Raw genomic sequence first — 16,534 nt, forward strand, 5'->3', positions numbered from 1 at the left:
TGTCATCCCGGCTCGAGTCCTCCCACCAAATAAAACATAACTCTAAACTTTTAGGCTGAACATGTATTTCAGTCAACAGTTTTGGCCAACATGAAGGGACCCAGAGCAGACTTCTCTCCACCTGGACTCTCCGAGTAACCGGAGCCTTGGTACCAGCAGTGGCCCTTTGTGCCCATCAGCCTCCTCGGGGGGTCCAGATGAATTTGGGTGAGTCTCTCCTGTTTCTCGGTTCTCACATATTGGCTGATGATCCTGAGTTTCATCTGGCGGTGTATCTAGGTACATGGCCCTCCAGTTGAAAGAAACTGGGGTAAATTACCCACCCAGTGGAGACATACTGGGTGGGCCCTGGTTGTAGGATAACAGGAAAAACCCACCTTGAGGACACGTCCGAAGTGGGGCTGGTGGAAACATATGAGGAAAATACTCACCCAGTGGAGACATCCCGAGTGGGTCCAAGTTGAAAGACACTGGGTTCAGGACTGAGTGGTTAGGTAAGAGCCTGGTCTAATGTTTTCCTCAATTTGGTTACATCCATTGAATTTTTCAGGATAAAATTAAAACTCGTATGAGGAACATTTCAACTCCAAAAATGAGGCCCTCCTCCTGGCTGGAAACAGCTTTCTCGGGTGACAGAAAATCTTGCAGGAGTGATAGAGGCAAAGACTTCATGCCATAGAGTTGTTCCTGCGGGAAATCTTACTAGCAAATTTATTCTGAGAACCCGACCTTACAATGGGGAATAGAACTTTCAAAAAAATTAAAAACAGAAAAGAAATAAAAGGAAATGACAGATTGCCAGCCTCCAACTGTTACCCCAGCCAGGTTTATATACGTACAAAACTTACATTAATTGGGAATTAGAAAAAAAAAAAAAACTCACTCTGAAAGTAACTTACCAGGCCTGATAAAAACATTTTTTGGAATTCTGACATTATAAAAACAAAATCCCCTTTAGGGGTAACTTGGATTTCTCTTCCTGTGTCCTTGAAATGTAAATGTCTTATCTTTCTCTAGGTGTTTTAAGTGTGTGTATGTATGTGTATATATGTGTACTTTTTTTTAAAGGGAACCTTGGACTCTGCCATACAAAAGGTAGAAGTATTTTGTACATATGGTGGCCACGCAAATAAATTGGATTCTAAGCAATTCTTTGTACCAATATTCAGATATTTTACCATCTTAAATTTTGTTGCATCAGCCTGGACCACAAAGGCCTTTAGCTTTTGGAGAGTAAAACTTTGAAATTTATTTAGACAACACCCCCACTCTCATGTGGAAGGGCCTCTTCAACTTATTGTTTTAAAATCACCACATATATATATTATATATATATATATTATATATATATATATATATATATAAAATCACCACATATATATATATAATATATATATATATACATAAATTGATGGCCAAATGATGGATCCTTTAATTTGGAAAAAGTTTTAAATTTGTGAAAGTTGAAAGAGATCTCATTATAAACATGTTTTATTGGTACCTATTAAAATCAAGTTTAAAGGTAGAAAAATATATCTAATGTTTAACCTAAGAACTTAGTTTAAAAAAAATACTGGTTTGAAAAGCTACATTTGTGTTTTTCCTTTCCGATAAATGGTTCTGGAGATGCTAATATAAACTTTGATTAATTAATGTTAATTAGTTTGAATAACTGGAAAAAGTATCGTAAAAATGTCGGAAAAAATAAAGATCAGGGCTTATCCCAAATGGATAAATAATTTATATATTTCTTTTGAATGAGGTAACTAAAATGGATATTTTTGGATACAAGGTTTTGATACAACACTATGTAAAGTTAAAAAAAAAAGGGGCCAAAGAGATCACCTACTGCCCCCCAACATTAAAGTTCAAACAAGTCCGTTTAATTAACCACAGTTTAAAATATATGTATGTATAGACTGAAATACTTGAACAATGATTGGGACAACAGACCAATTAATCAAATTAAAAATTGAAAATGGCCTAAGCTCTTTAGGTGAAACTTGGGCATCCTAGAGACTGTTCTATAAAATTAGATACAATGCACAAAAAAAAAAATAAAAATAAAGGCTTCTAGCACTCCTTCTAGAAATAAGAATTATTGATTAAACCTAATAAATATAAAAATTAAAGGTATAAGATTTAATAAAATTGAGATAAAAGTTTGTAAAGTTGGTATATTTAAATGGTCTTTATATAAACCTTCTGCTTAATTATGTTGTGGGATAGATATATTTCAATGGAATAACGCTTCCAGTTCTTGGTATTATAAGGCTGGGCACATATCTGTCCCTCAGAAAATATTAATTGAACAAAGTAAAGGAAACCAGTAGAGTTACTTGAGCCGTCCAATATAACATAAAACTGAAAACTAATATTCAGTGGCTAATAAAAAATATAATAAAAGTTTTACCCTGGGTTTAACTTATAACTCAAGGAAAAGAGACCTTACTAAATGCCTTATGCAAGCTTTGGAAGACATGATAAAGTAAACCTTAAAGTTTTATAACATGGAATTCTTTGTTTACAGCTCTTCTCATTGATAAAAACATGCCAATTAAGGACATAAAATTGGGTCTGGGTGACAGAGCAGTTTTCTGGGGAACTGGAAGTGTGTGTCTTTGTCTTGCCGATCAGAAATGTAAATATATCAAACAGTGACCTAGGACAGAGCCTAATTAATTAGCTCAATGAAATAGAACATAAGGCCAAGAAATTTTTGGCATTTTAGAACTCAGAATTCTGGCGGGTCCTTCAGACTTTGTCAAGCAATCTTAACTGTCTATTTCATAAATAGTAAGCCTTAGTGATTTGAGCCATCAAATTCAGCTTACTCCAACTATTATTATACCTATCTTATAAGTAAGTTTTAAAGTTGAGCTATGAGATCTCTTGCTTTTGTCTGTTTATAAGCCTGCGTACACATTATAGATGTGAGATATTTCTACTGCTAAAAAAGAAAAATCAAAGTCAAAGAGCTCTGCTTAATTGACCTAAAAAATAAGAGCTTAAAAATTAAGTATTTTTAAAATAAAAACTGAACGAATTGACTTTCAGTGTCACGTGAAATGGAAAATATTCAATATTAAGGTAATATTTGATATTGTTTAGTTTAAGTATGTTCTAATTAATATAGACATCTTTAAAGTCATCAATATTAAGTATAATAACTTTAATGTACGTAGGCTTAATGAATGTCAAATAAGATCCTGTTATATCTGTTGCAGATTTGTCAAAAAAAAATAACAGTAATGTGGTGTGGTTAAATTTTAAGGAAATTAAATGCAAATGAGATGAGGGCTTTGGGTAACTATTTAAAATATATTTTTAAAGTGTATGCTTAAGATAATCTGTAAATGTTTGGTATCTTTAAATTCTAGAGTTGTGCTAAATTAAGTTAAATGATAGGATTTTATTAAATAGCTATGCCATTTTCAGATAAAATAAGATTGAAAGATGAATAACTTAACATTTAACTTCCTCTTACAGTGAAACTAAAGGTGTTTAGAAATATCAATAAATGATTGGTGCCACCCTGAAATAGTCTCTATTAATAAGGGAATGATCGCAGTGTCCTAGGAAAATAATATAAATGTGTAAAGTAAGATATAAGAATGGAATTATATTTTGTTAATGAAAAATAGAGAATTTCTCCTGAAGCAGGTTACTTCTGAATGGAAGAGAAAATAAGGGACACACTAATATGAGTATAGAAATCTGTGGAAGGCTTGTGGAAGAGAAAACCTGAGGAAAGAGTTTTGTACGTGGTCAGAATTGGCTAAGTTTAGAATCAAATTGGGCAACGTAAATGACTCTTAGAAGTAAGCTGGTACAAGAGTAGATTTGGTATTCTCTCTGTTAAGAGGAAAAACTTTTCTTAAAATGTTATTGCACCTTCATTAACAGATTATAAAACTTCTTATACCACTTAGATGATCTCTTCTGCCTTTACCTTTGACGTATTTTCTTGTTAATGAATTAGTACTAATTTACAGTGATCTATATGTTTATCTGACCAAGTGTTCTGAAATCTTTTAACAAGCTCCCAAATATCAAATTCTAATTAAAGTTCTTTTAATCTCCAGTTAAGTTTGGGGTGCTACAGAAGGCCGCTAAAACATCCCAAAGAGAGATTTTAAACTAGTAAGTTTCATTTGGCATTTTAAACATCATGGTATTATCAAATGAATCATAAAACTTCTACGGTTATATTTAAAGAGAAACTTTTATTAATATAAATATTGTAGAAATTATATGGACTCCCTAATATTCTGGTGTATCTGAAATGTTACCAGTGATAATTATGGATATAGTGAACAGGTTTCTTTGTTGATTATAGTGTAACGGTGTTTAAACATGCTTTTAAATCTTTTGTCATTTATAGACAGTTAATTGTTTTCTTCTGGTGATTTTGCAAAATGCTTTCTCTTCAAGGAGATTTACTGATTTCTAATAAATTTCAAACTATAGCACTGAACTAAACTGGGTAAGAAATTTTAAAGTTCTAATGAAAACTCTCATAAAAAGAATTAGTTACATGGGACTGAGTAAACTGGTGAATATGGTTATAATTTCTCATATTGTTTCAAATACTACTGGCTTTTAACCTGTTTCACAGACATAAAGAATCTCTTCTCCTTACGCTAGTTATGGTTCACAGCAATTTGATAAATTATACCTATGTAAGCAGACTTGAAACAGTTATCTTTTCCCTCAATCTGATCCCTCAAGAGACTAAAAACACTTAGGTCCCCAGTGGCTCTATCAGACAAATTAGGAAGATCATTTCCTAACAGATATAGGACTATAAAAGTATTTTAAGGATTTTAATGAGAAAAGAACTTACCTAAATCTCAAAGGCAGAAACCCATGAAAATCTTGGCGTGGCTTTCCTGGCCTTAGCAAAGCTTATTAACATTCTACCCTGAGACTCCGTATTAAAACTTCCAACACAGTCAATTTCAAAAAAAGCCTATATGATCAAATAATCAGACTTAAATTGTAAATAAATTAATCTTCATTTGGCTTTATTGGAGAAAACTGAGGGTAACTTTAGAGAGAAAAAGATTATATTTTAGTGGATATTAAATTCTAGTTTTGTTAATTGACGTCCATATTTACTACGACACTTCCCAGATCATTCCTTGCTGTTATGTCACAATGCTGTACAGTTTAATTGAATAATGAAAAGGATACTCTAGGTTTGTTTCTGAAGCTCAGTAATCTATCTTTGGGTAAAGTTCCAATGCCCCATGACCTGTAGCCAGGGGATTATACACACTAGAACAGGCATGACTTAAAGAACTGTCTCCAACCTGAACGGAAGGACACTTTTTCAGGTACTCTTAACTAGACCATACACACCAAAGCTGAAGGAAACGGACTTTCGGATTCATTTCCTATCAGAAACAGCCCCTGCAGTGCACTGGCCTATAGAGCACTGCTCACCTTAAATCAATGCCCAAATGGAGAAAAAGCTACCAGGCCATGATGAGAAGAAGACGACATCTGAGATAGACAGCTGACCCAAGACACCGGACCAGGCCTGTATAAAAATTACTTTGACAATTTCTCCTACCTTTGATTATGAACTACTCCAATTGTTAAGTTTATGATAAGTTACCTATGTCTAGTACTTCTGTGTTACATTGGTGGGTTTACCTACTCCAAGTCTCTAACTAGATAGCCCTCAGAAATGTTATTCTCAAAAGAAATTTTAGTTCTGTTTAGGCCACTGTTGATCTTACAAGGTGGGAGACTTCACCTGGCCAATTAATACCTGCTCTGACCCTGACCATAAATATGAACTTTCTCATAAGATCAAACTCAATCAGAAACACAAGCAAAATTTTAACCCAAAAATACAACTTCTCGACTATTAAATTCTTACTCGTTACTTTATTAACGTTACTAGCTGAATTATTTATATCCTTTCTATTTTATAAAATTGTTGTCTCTTACATTTCCCAATGTGTAACTAGGCCTACAAGATTGATGATGACTAAACATCATGAAGAAACAGATAAAATTTATAACCCTGAATAAAATACATATAATATTGTAATTCTAGGTATGGGAATGAGCAATGAAGGGTAAACACTTCCTGGATCATAATAGACTAGTAAGACAGGTGATCCAGAGAACTTTTAGTATCAACAGGGCCTGATAAAAAAACTAACACCTTGAATGGCAACTCAAAAGATTCTTCACCTGAACTAGGAATGAGCCATCCTAGCACTGTGGGACAAAATTTGTCATGAAATGTCTCTCAAAATATTGGTCGAATTTAGGAACAAGGGGGAGAACTGTGAATGAAAATACTACACTGTGAATGAAAATTCTGCAACCATGTCAGTAAACAAAGACTGCTGAAACCAAGTCATCAGCAGCTGCCGCCATCCCCCAGCGAGGACAGGCCTGCAGCCCAGCCAAGGCAGCAACTCAGAATGGTGCCCTCTGAGCAGACACAAAGTAAGAAAAGACAAGATACTGGCCCTAGATAGCTAGGTGCTTGCCGAAGGAATGAATTCTATGACCCAAATGTTTGCTTCCCACCATACATAGAAAAGAGCTAAATACTTGAACTTGAGAAAACTGGTTTTCTTTTGATAACAAGCAATATTTTATTGTTCCAATTATCTGGTCTTTGTTGCAAAGTTTCTATATATCCTAGCTCCTCCCCTACCTCTTGGGAGCAGTCCCTCAGAGTGATCTGAGAGGCTGTCATCCCGGCTCGAGTTCTCCAGCCAATTAAAAGAAAGCCCTTAACATTTAGGCTAAACGTTTGTTTAAATAAAGTCCCAGAATAGACAGAACTCATCAATTCTGTTATGGAACACACTGAATCAGGAAACAAAAGCATGTTTTAGTCCGAAAAAACTCCGGGTTCCTCTTTCTTCCTGTCATTATACAAACCCTGCAGAACTCATTAATTTGCTGTCTCCTCCTCTGGCAACCAAACTCATAGAAGAGACAACTCAGCAGAGCACCATGCTGGGGAGAACCCCCCGCAGCGTCACTGCAGGCTGCCTGCCCTCCCGCACGCTTTGCTGACCCTTGGTGTCCTCAGTGGAGACCAGGCCAACAGAGCTGTTCCCAACAGCTGCAAAGTCGCACACGTTAAATAAATCATTTGATTTTATACGATATTTTACGTATATACCCATCTCTGGAAACAGCTTTGCCAAAAGCCCAAATCTTCAACATTATTCTGCAAAGGCAAATCCGGTCCCCAAGGGAAAACAAGACTTTAGACGACGTTAAGGACTCCAAAGTCCTCTCAAGGACCGACAACCAAACTGCCTGCAGGTCTGCAGCTGCAGGCGGTTACATGTCTATTTTTAAAGGACCCCCCTCCTGTCTTCGGTGCTACAATGTCCCTCTACGCCCTCCCATCTCAGGGTAAGAGAAGCCGCTGCAGAACCTTGCAGGGCAGAACTGAGAGGACTGGACAAAGAGGATCAGAGCTAAACTAAGCCTTCTGATGACACAAGCTTGTCACTCTGTCACTTTACAGATGAAGATATATAGAGACAGAGTTGGGGTGATATTGCTCAAAGTTACAGAGCTAATAAGGGGCAAAGTCTATAACTCTGTTCTTCCCTTCGACGTGACGCCCCAGCTGGGACGCCCACAGGGTTCTCTCGTGCCTGCCTGACCAGCCATTTCCTGTCACTCATAACCCACCAAATTGTCTGACCCTAGCCTGCCTTTTCAACATCTTTTCCCTCCAGTCTCTCAGGAACAAGGTGGTTTGGGCCACTGTATGACTTCCGGCTCCCGGAAACCTCCGTGTTCAGGCTAGTCTAGCCTGTGCATCCGGCCCCCTGCTCAGAGGCTTTTCCTCCTCTCCAGGAGGACGTTTCCACTCTCCGCAGGGACACCCCACAGGGGAGCCCTCCTCTCGGCCTCAGCAAGGCAGAAGTCACAGGTCACAACATGAACTGCCTCATTAGGACTGGGGGTGCCCAGGTCTACTAATCAGACCAGCAGCCTCAGAGCCAGGGATAATGCCCAGGTCACCCTGCAAACATACTGCCCGCCTCACAGCCCCCAGCCAGCAGCTCACCTGGAAGTCACGGCAAGGGCCCCACCCAATCCAGAAGCCTCTTCATTTGCCAGCACCGTTGATGACTGGTTTCCAACCTTTGGTCACTTTCGCACAAAACAGCACCTTCAACTCTGAAGCAGGGGGTTTTCGCTTCTGCTAACCATCCTTACTGGAAATGTCAAGGGAAATGAAGAGAACTTTTCTCAACACTTCTATGATGACACCCTCCCACCAACAATACTCATATGTTCAAGAGCTTTGGATCCACGTGATTTTGTTCCCCTTACGCTAAGTGGCTCAAAACACTGCAGGATTCTTACCCTTTTGAGGGGATTTGTACCCAGTTTATCGGCTTTAATCTGTTTTTGTCTCTCTCTTCGGTATCCCTAGCAGTTGCCACCTCTTACTCCCTTCAGCAGCCTCCCACCCAACATCGAGTCTAGGAAATCAGCTGTGATGAGGGGCCCGGGGGCAGTCACAGAAGATGCAACTAAGGCACAGAGAGGCTACATAATTTGCCCAAGAAGATCAGCTTCAACCCCAAACAGTGTGTGTCAAGGCCCTCTGTTAAAAACTTATGCTAAGCAAGCTAACTTTTTGTAGATTATGGTTATAAACATATGAGGTATAAAAATACATAAATGGACACACATCAACTCTAAGATGCCCATTAACTCCTCTATTTTGTTTCTATTTATTTCTATTAAAAAAAATAAAGAACCTTTGCAGTCAGTATAGCAAAATGTTTCTGGGCTTTAAATCCAGAATATAGACGGGTTAACTGTGTCATTACTCATACTTATTTGTATGTTCACAAGACAAAATGATTTGAAAGTCTCCCTCAACTCCCCCTACTCACTACTGGCTCTCACCTGAGCTCCCGGACCACACATTTAACAGCCTTTAACTTTACCCACAGCTGAACACATCAGTTTTCCCCCAGAACTCCCTCTGCAGGTTTCCCTACTCACAGCAAAGCAAGATCATGATTTACCTCATTAATCCACACAGAAACCTGGGCCTTACTCCATCCTACATTCACAGACAGCCTTCATCCTTTCCTTTTTACCAACTAAACATGCCTTCAATCTGTTCGCTTTTACCCACTGACCGTCCTACCGCTTAAGTGGAAGCCACCAACACTGCCCACCTGGACTCACGAGTCTCCCAAGTGGCCCCACAGCCACTCTCCCCTGCTTGATACAAATGGGATTTTGTCACTCCCACGCTTTTTGGACTCTTTTCAGACCCACTGTTCTTAGAAGAAACTCCAAGTTCTTCACCTGGTGAAACTCTTTGCCATGAAACTGTCAGCTCAGGCAGGGCAGGACCCGCCGTCTTCCCTCGGACACACCCTCTGGCAGAGCATCAGCTTAGGAGGACCTGCTGAGCTACACCTGCCTGTATTGTAACCCTGGTCATGAGTTCTTTGCAAACTGCTTCACTTATCCATACAAATACAAGGTAGATTAGAAAGAGTTTAGATGTTGAGCTAGACTATTGATTTGGAGATTTTGCACTAGCAACCGGCAAGGTCATGTTCAATGATTCTGTCTTCTTAAAACCACACCCAGTTTAAAGGAGTAATTGTGGAATGTCTTCGGAGTAAAAGGGACTGTACTTTTACAGACTTTATGTTTTATAACATGAACAACCCGGACAGGGTCACAAATGGAACCGCTTCACAAGTGACAGAAGACAGGTGAGAGGCACAAAGCAACAGGTCGCAAAGGTGGTAAGAGCAAAATTGATTCTCCAACCCCCCAAAACATTCTTGAAAGAAACAAAAATTCTGAATTTTAAAAGTAAAAGTCTATCATATAGGGAAATGAAATAAATAATCCTCTTCATCAGGGTTTCAAGATCTCACTCCAGAGTTTTTAGCAGGCCATACTGAATCCTAGCACAGAAAAATCAGATGGACTAGTGGTGAGAAAGTTCCAGGAAAACTGCAGTAATTCCTCCACTTGTGTAAGGACATACCCTCACCTGACGAAGGTGAATGTAGACCGCAATCTGGAGAAATTCGGAAGCTTCCCGGCTCCGCTTCTGAATGCCGAGGACACGGACAGCTTGGAAGCATGCTTCTAACTCGGTCACCGGCATTCTTACACTGCAGGGGAATCGGAGGCCCCCAGTCAAGAGCAGAGATGTTTCTGTCGTGTATCACAGGCCGTGCCTCGGGGACTCAGTGCCCTGCAGCAGCCCGGCCTCAGGCGAGGACCCGCAGAGTGGCCCACCCAAGCAGGAGGGGCACTGTGCTTGAGAAAGCCCATCCCCGATGGGAGCAAGAGGGGCTGGTGGGTTTGAGTGAACTTGTAATTGCCCAAAGAAATATGCCTGCATTCATTCAAGTGATGCAAACAACAGTATCAGGCTATTTAACAAAATTTCAATTGTCAGTGGAAATTCTGCCGTTCCTTTCCGCTTGTCCTCTGCACTCTGAGACAGGCTTAGGCTCTCTTACACCTGCAGCTCTGTGCAATATTTGTGAAGTAATTGTACTTTGCTGCAAGCGTCCTCGCTTCCCGTTTCACTTTTTCTATCCTCTCTTAACACAGTCGGGTATCTTCCTGGATCTCTCCCTGAGTTCCATGCTCCTCCTCCTCAGATCCTAAGATAAAGGACAAGTGAAGACACATGACCAGAAAAGATACTGTGGACTTGAACGAAGTCCTCATTGACCCCCTAGGTGAGTGCTGCCCACGTCTTACCTTCGATTCTCAAGGTTCAGCCCAGGGTGACATCCAGCCCAGAGAGGTGGGCCAGGCCAATTAAAAGCTATGTGGCTTGGGCGCGGGGACACGTACAGGAGCTGGTTCCGGAGCCAGTCCCCTCCCCACCTCTGCTCCCCTCTCTTGCGTGGCCCCGCTGCCAAGCACTCAGTCTCCGTGATCTTATGTCCTACTCTTCTACTCTACTCCAAACCCCTTTCCTTTTCCTTTTTTCCCTAATTATCCCCAGCTGGAGTGATTTTTCAATCGCAGTATGTGAAAAAATTTCCTGCAGCCGAAAAAGTGTTCTCCAGAGGTCAATGCCCATATGCTGGTTCCTGAAGGGAGTCCATGGCAAGGGGGACCCTCACCAACACTCACGGGGCTTCAGACATGTTACAGGGTCGGCCACCCCCAACAATAGTTTGCTGTCACCCCAATACCCGCACAGCATCCCTGCTCACAAAAATATTGTTGGCTCACTCATCCGTTATTAAGAAGCAAAAATACAAAATTGCTCCTGTTTTTTACTAAAATTATCTATGAAGCTGAAAAGGGAATTGAAATAAAAAAGAAAAATTTTGACCCTACTTTAGATCTGATCCTTTGTCTTTAAACCTGTGCCCTGTTTTCTAGGCTCAGATTTGGTAGCTCTGCACTATATGTAAAAGAAAGTTGCCTTTAGCCTGGAATCTACAGGAAAGCCTATTCTCCTGGCCCTGATCTTTAAAAATCTTAGCTCATCTGCACTTCTGTAGCGATGGCAAGTTGCGAAATAGAGAATAACCTTTGTTTTCTTGGAGGTGTTATAGGGGCACCATGATTTGATCCACATGGACAGCTGCAAGAACAGCGGATTCAAAGGACAAACAATTCATACAACAAGAAGTATTCAACAACCAACCACAACCCCGCCCCTTTTTAGTATAAAAGGAGAATGAAATCTGACTTGGGGAAGTTGGTTCTCCAGGATATCATTCTGCCATCTTCTGGGTCTGCCAGAGTTTTAAATAAAGTCACTATTCCTTGCTCCAACACCTCATCTCCCGGTTTATTGGCCAGTCATGCGGCAAGCAGAAGGAGTTTGGACTCGGTAACAAAATGACTGCATTGGAGTTAGTATGTCTCCACTGTTTCCTTGTTTCCAATATGTATCACATACATCATTTATGATCTAGTGCCAATAATTCTTCAAAGACAACAACAAAAAGAAATTATACTCACATAGCTATCAACACTGACGTCACAACCTGTCAAATTTATATACTGTTTAACAACACAACGGAAAAAACCTAACATAAGGAGTTGATTCCATGGAAATAAAATTATTTCTTCTCCTTCAATAATTTTTCTTTTCTTTTCTACTTTATATTGTTTTGCTTATTGAAAGGAAAATAAAAGTCAAACCATTTTATTTCGCATATTTTTGTTATAGCTACATTCCTTAAATATTACGAAGAGATTTAAATTGCAAAAAAATTGTCCATATATTAGTATAAAGTTATATACACAATCAATGGGGATTAGGAAAGGAATGAACATTTACTAAAAATCCACTGCAATCCAGTCTTTTACAAGCATATCCTGGAATATAAGCTCTATTATCCAGGGGGCCCCACCCCCATTGTGACTGCTGTGTCCCTTAGTAATCAACTACTAAGGCACCAGCATAGAACCATGTGATCAGTATTTGAGGAATAAATGAGGGAATTAGCTCATTCAATTCTAAAACAAAAACCCTAAAATAAATACTGAACTTATTTACAGATAAAGAAAATTGGAACCCAAAAAGGTAAAATTACTTCCCCAAGGTCACTAAGCTAATAACTGGTAAAGACAAGATTTAAACTCATCTGCCTGATTCTAAAAACTAAGGAAATCCCATTCAACTGGGGAGGGTCCAGCAGCAGAGCCTATCACCCTATCTTTGTTTAGATCTAGCCTTAGACAGCCTGAGAGAGCACCCCATTCCTATGGAGCACGAGGGCAAATGATAACAAGGATTTTATATCCAGCAGTTTGTTAGGTCTCATTTATATAAAGTGTCAGCAGGTCAGCAGAAAAACTCTGGAAAATATGAGTGGGTCCAGAGCTTTTTGCTGATTAGTAACTCAGTCTATCAGGACATAGTGACTTTCCCATGAGAAGCCACATGGACATAAACTAAAAGCAGCTGAGCAATGAAAACAAACAAGACCCTGGAACACAAGGAAGAAGTATCCCTGCCATCCAACACCCAGTTGCCTCTTCACCCACGTGGACACGAAGGCAGGAGACCCAGGTTTTTGTCTAAGTTACACCATCATGGATTCTCACCCATTAAAAGTTTCGAGTCTATGCTGTCTTAAGACCTTTCCAAATCAAATATGATAACACCAATACCTCAGCAGAATATCTATGTCTCCACTTCCTCTCTTCTAATAGGAGAATATTTCTATGGACACAAAGCAGAAATCCAATTTAAAAAACCATGCTCGAAGCCAGGCGAAATTCTGCTTAAGAGACTTTGCTCTCACGCTCAGTAAATGAAAACTCAGAAAAAATGGTCCTTCTCCCTCAGCAAATGGGAGGTAGCCTGATTTGTGTGTGTGTTTGTGCACGTGTGTGTGTGTAAATCAAATACAATCAAGTCTGGGATGTGTACAGTTTTTTTATGTCACTGTCATTTCATGGGGATGAGCCAACATTTAAAGTAATTTGAATCTAGTGTTCTGAGAGAGTCTCAGGCTCTTGGTGGAGGAGGTGAAAGGGGAGAGTAAAAGGAGGAAAGAGGTACATGAAGCAAAGAAGTAAGAATACTGCCAGGGAAAGGCAAGACGTTAGTTTTGTTCTTCCTTGCACCACATACAAATTAGGGACTCGCTTTCCCCTGATGACTTATTGAGCACTGAGTTGCAGAAGAAGAGGCGAAAGCTCATTTCTCACTGAGCTTGTGACTGTACGTGGAATCTTATAGACACAAATAATTTACCCTGATCAAACACTCTAGCAGCAGGCAGTAATTCTTCTGTTTTGAGAGACAAGAAAGCAGGAGTTCAAACAGGATGTATAACTTGACAAAAGTCAGAGGACCAGTAAGCTAAAGAGGATGAATTCAAACTCAGATCTGAATGCAGAGTCTGATCTTCCCACTCCCAGGACTGGAAAATCCTTCACACACAGGCTCCCCAACTCCCCTGCAGTATTCCTGGCACCAAACATTTCCCATGGCAATGGTCACCAGTTCTCACAGACACAGTGCTCTGTGCAGCCAATGACCTTGATCAGACCTTGATCATCTACCTGCCACACCCACCAGGCTTCTCCATACAGGCAGGAAAGCTGGCTTTCAAGTGCATACAAAGCCATCCCTGGTCTAACCTGGGCTCTTCTGTGGCTTCTCCAACCTAAAGGTAGCCATGAAACTGCTCACAGTTTGTATATGAGCCACACTACCTCTCTCTATTTGTCTCCCCACCTATACTACTTAGCTATGACCATTTTGAGAATCTTGGACACAAATTTTTAAAAACAAAAAAGAAAGGATTCTGGAACAAGTACTTAATACTTACAAGTTTAAATGACAAGTTACAAACTGAGTATTTACAAACCGAATCTTCCTTTCTAAAAGTCAGTTTTAAGCATTTACAAATATAATAGCAAAAAATTCTCACTTACAAAATTTACAAAAACATAAACAATCTGGAATAAATTCAAAAATAATGCCCATGTTCTAAATGGAGAAACTTCAGGACTGTACAGAGGGGTAAAGTAAGAGGTGTGAATGTAGAGACATCAACAAACTGCATGGAGGAAAGCAGTTTTTTAAAGATGTAAGTTCTCATTAGAATAATTCAAAACTTACTAAAAATTCCCATGAAAACTCCAATCTAATTTTTTTTTAACTTTAACAAAATATTTTGGAATTCTTCAGGAATAATAAAGACATAATACTAGAAAAGAAAATATGGGATGGAAGAAAAGAATCAAAAAAAATTCAGACTGACAATTATTAAATAAATGTTTACAATATGTAAGATATGGTGCTGGAGTAAGAAAGGCAGATTGACAGAAGGGAACCATGAGCTCAAAAATAGGCTCTAGTGTACATAAGTATTTTGTACAGGTGGGATTTCAAATCAAAGATAAATGTATGAATTAAATAATTGTCCTGGGACAATCAGAGAATCACCTGGAAAGTATAAGTTCTATTCCTCTCATAAGGACCACAATATAAATTACAGACAGTGATGTAAATGTTAAAAAGTACTAATAAGAGCAAACAAAATACTTTGTTCTTATTAACTCAACTTACCCCTACATTAACAAGTACTAATATCATCTCCATCTTAGAGATTTAAAAAAACCTACAGAAGAGAATTATTCCATTATAAGAAAGTATTTCTAAGAATAATGTCAAAGATAAAACCCATAAGGAAGACATTTATTATCATAAGAATATTTTGAGACACAACCAAAATAAAAATCCTCCTGAACAAAATGAAAGGCAAGAAATGACAAGAAAAAGTTCTGTGATACATGTTGATGAAGACAAGAAGTTAATGCTGATAACATACAAAGAGCTGTCAAAAAGGAACAAGAAGCTCCCTCACTTAAATGTGTGCAAAGGATTAAAGGAATCGTTCATTTTAAAAATGTCAAATGGCTAATGAGTGAAAAATGCTCAATACCTCACTGGTCATCAAATGCAAAGTAAAACAATGAAAAAGCACTTTTGCTCATCATATGCGCAAATATTTTTAATAGATATTCTAGCTAGTGTCCATCTGTGGGAGAACAAACCATGAGCAACAATTTCGGAGGACGACATGTCAATGGATATGTAAACTCCGAAAAAAGTACGTACACATTGACTCAACACCACTTCTAGGAATCGTTTCCTTTAAGAAAAAAAAAATTCAGTCCAAAAAGATGTACCCATCAGGGCATTTACACAGCACCGTTTAAAATGGTGAGAAGAAAAACTGAAGTGAAATAATATCCAGCAATAGAGAATTGGTTACATAAGTAATTGTGCATCTTTTCATTCCCCAATGGAGAAGTAATTTCTAGAGTCAAATGAAAGAGTCTGTGGTGAATGTAAATGTCACATCCAGGGACTAAAAATCATATATCTAATAAGAGATTAGTATCCAGGATATACAACAAATGCTTACAACTAAACAATACAAAGAAAATTGACCCAATTATTAAATTTGCCAAGGAATTAAATAGATACACAATTGGCCAATAAGCATATGAAAAGATGCTCAGCATCACTAGTGAAATCAAAATCAAAATGAGATCTCATTTTACACTCACTAGGATGGTTATAATCAAAACATGGACAATAACAAGTGTCGTTCAGGAGGCAGAGGAACCTCATATGAGGCCAGTGGAAAGGGACAATGGTGCAGCTTCTTTGTAAAAGCCAGGTGTTTTCTCTAAAGGTTAGAGTTATATGGCTCAGCAATTCCACTCCTACATATAGAGTCATCCCTTAGTACACTCTGTGGGTTGGTTTCAGGAACCCCCCACCCTGCATACCATAATCCAAGGATGTTCAAGTCCCTTTACACTCAGCCATCTGGATCCATGAAATGGAAACTACAGATATGGCGGGACAACTGAACAGCCAACAGAATGAAAACCTATTCTCACAAAAATTTTCACATCAATATTCATAGCAGCATCATTCAGAGTAGCCAAAATTTACTAACAATATCCATCCATCAATGAATGGATAAACAAAATTACCAAGAATAGGCCCACAAACTTTTGGTCTTTGAAT

The 16,534-nt window shown here is 38.8% G+C and overlaps 1 long non-coding RNA gene across 1 annotated transcript in view; it reads right to left on the minus strand.

The window, feature by feature from the left end:
- Nucleotides 1-16,534, minus strand: part of LOC140690699 (uncharacterized) — a 316,124-nt gene that overhangs the window by 160,387 nt on the left and 139,203 nt on the right. The window lies entirely within an intron of this gene.

The sequence above is a fragment of the Vicugna pacos genome, chromosome 31 (genome assembly GCF_048564905.1).
Source record: "Vicugna pacos chromosome 31, VicPac4, whole genome shotgun sequence".
Lineage (NCBI taxonomy): Eukaryota > Metazoa > Chordata > Mammalia > Artiodactyla > Camelidae > Vicugna > Vicugna pacos.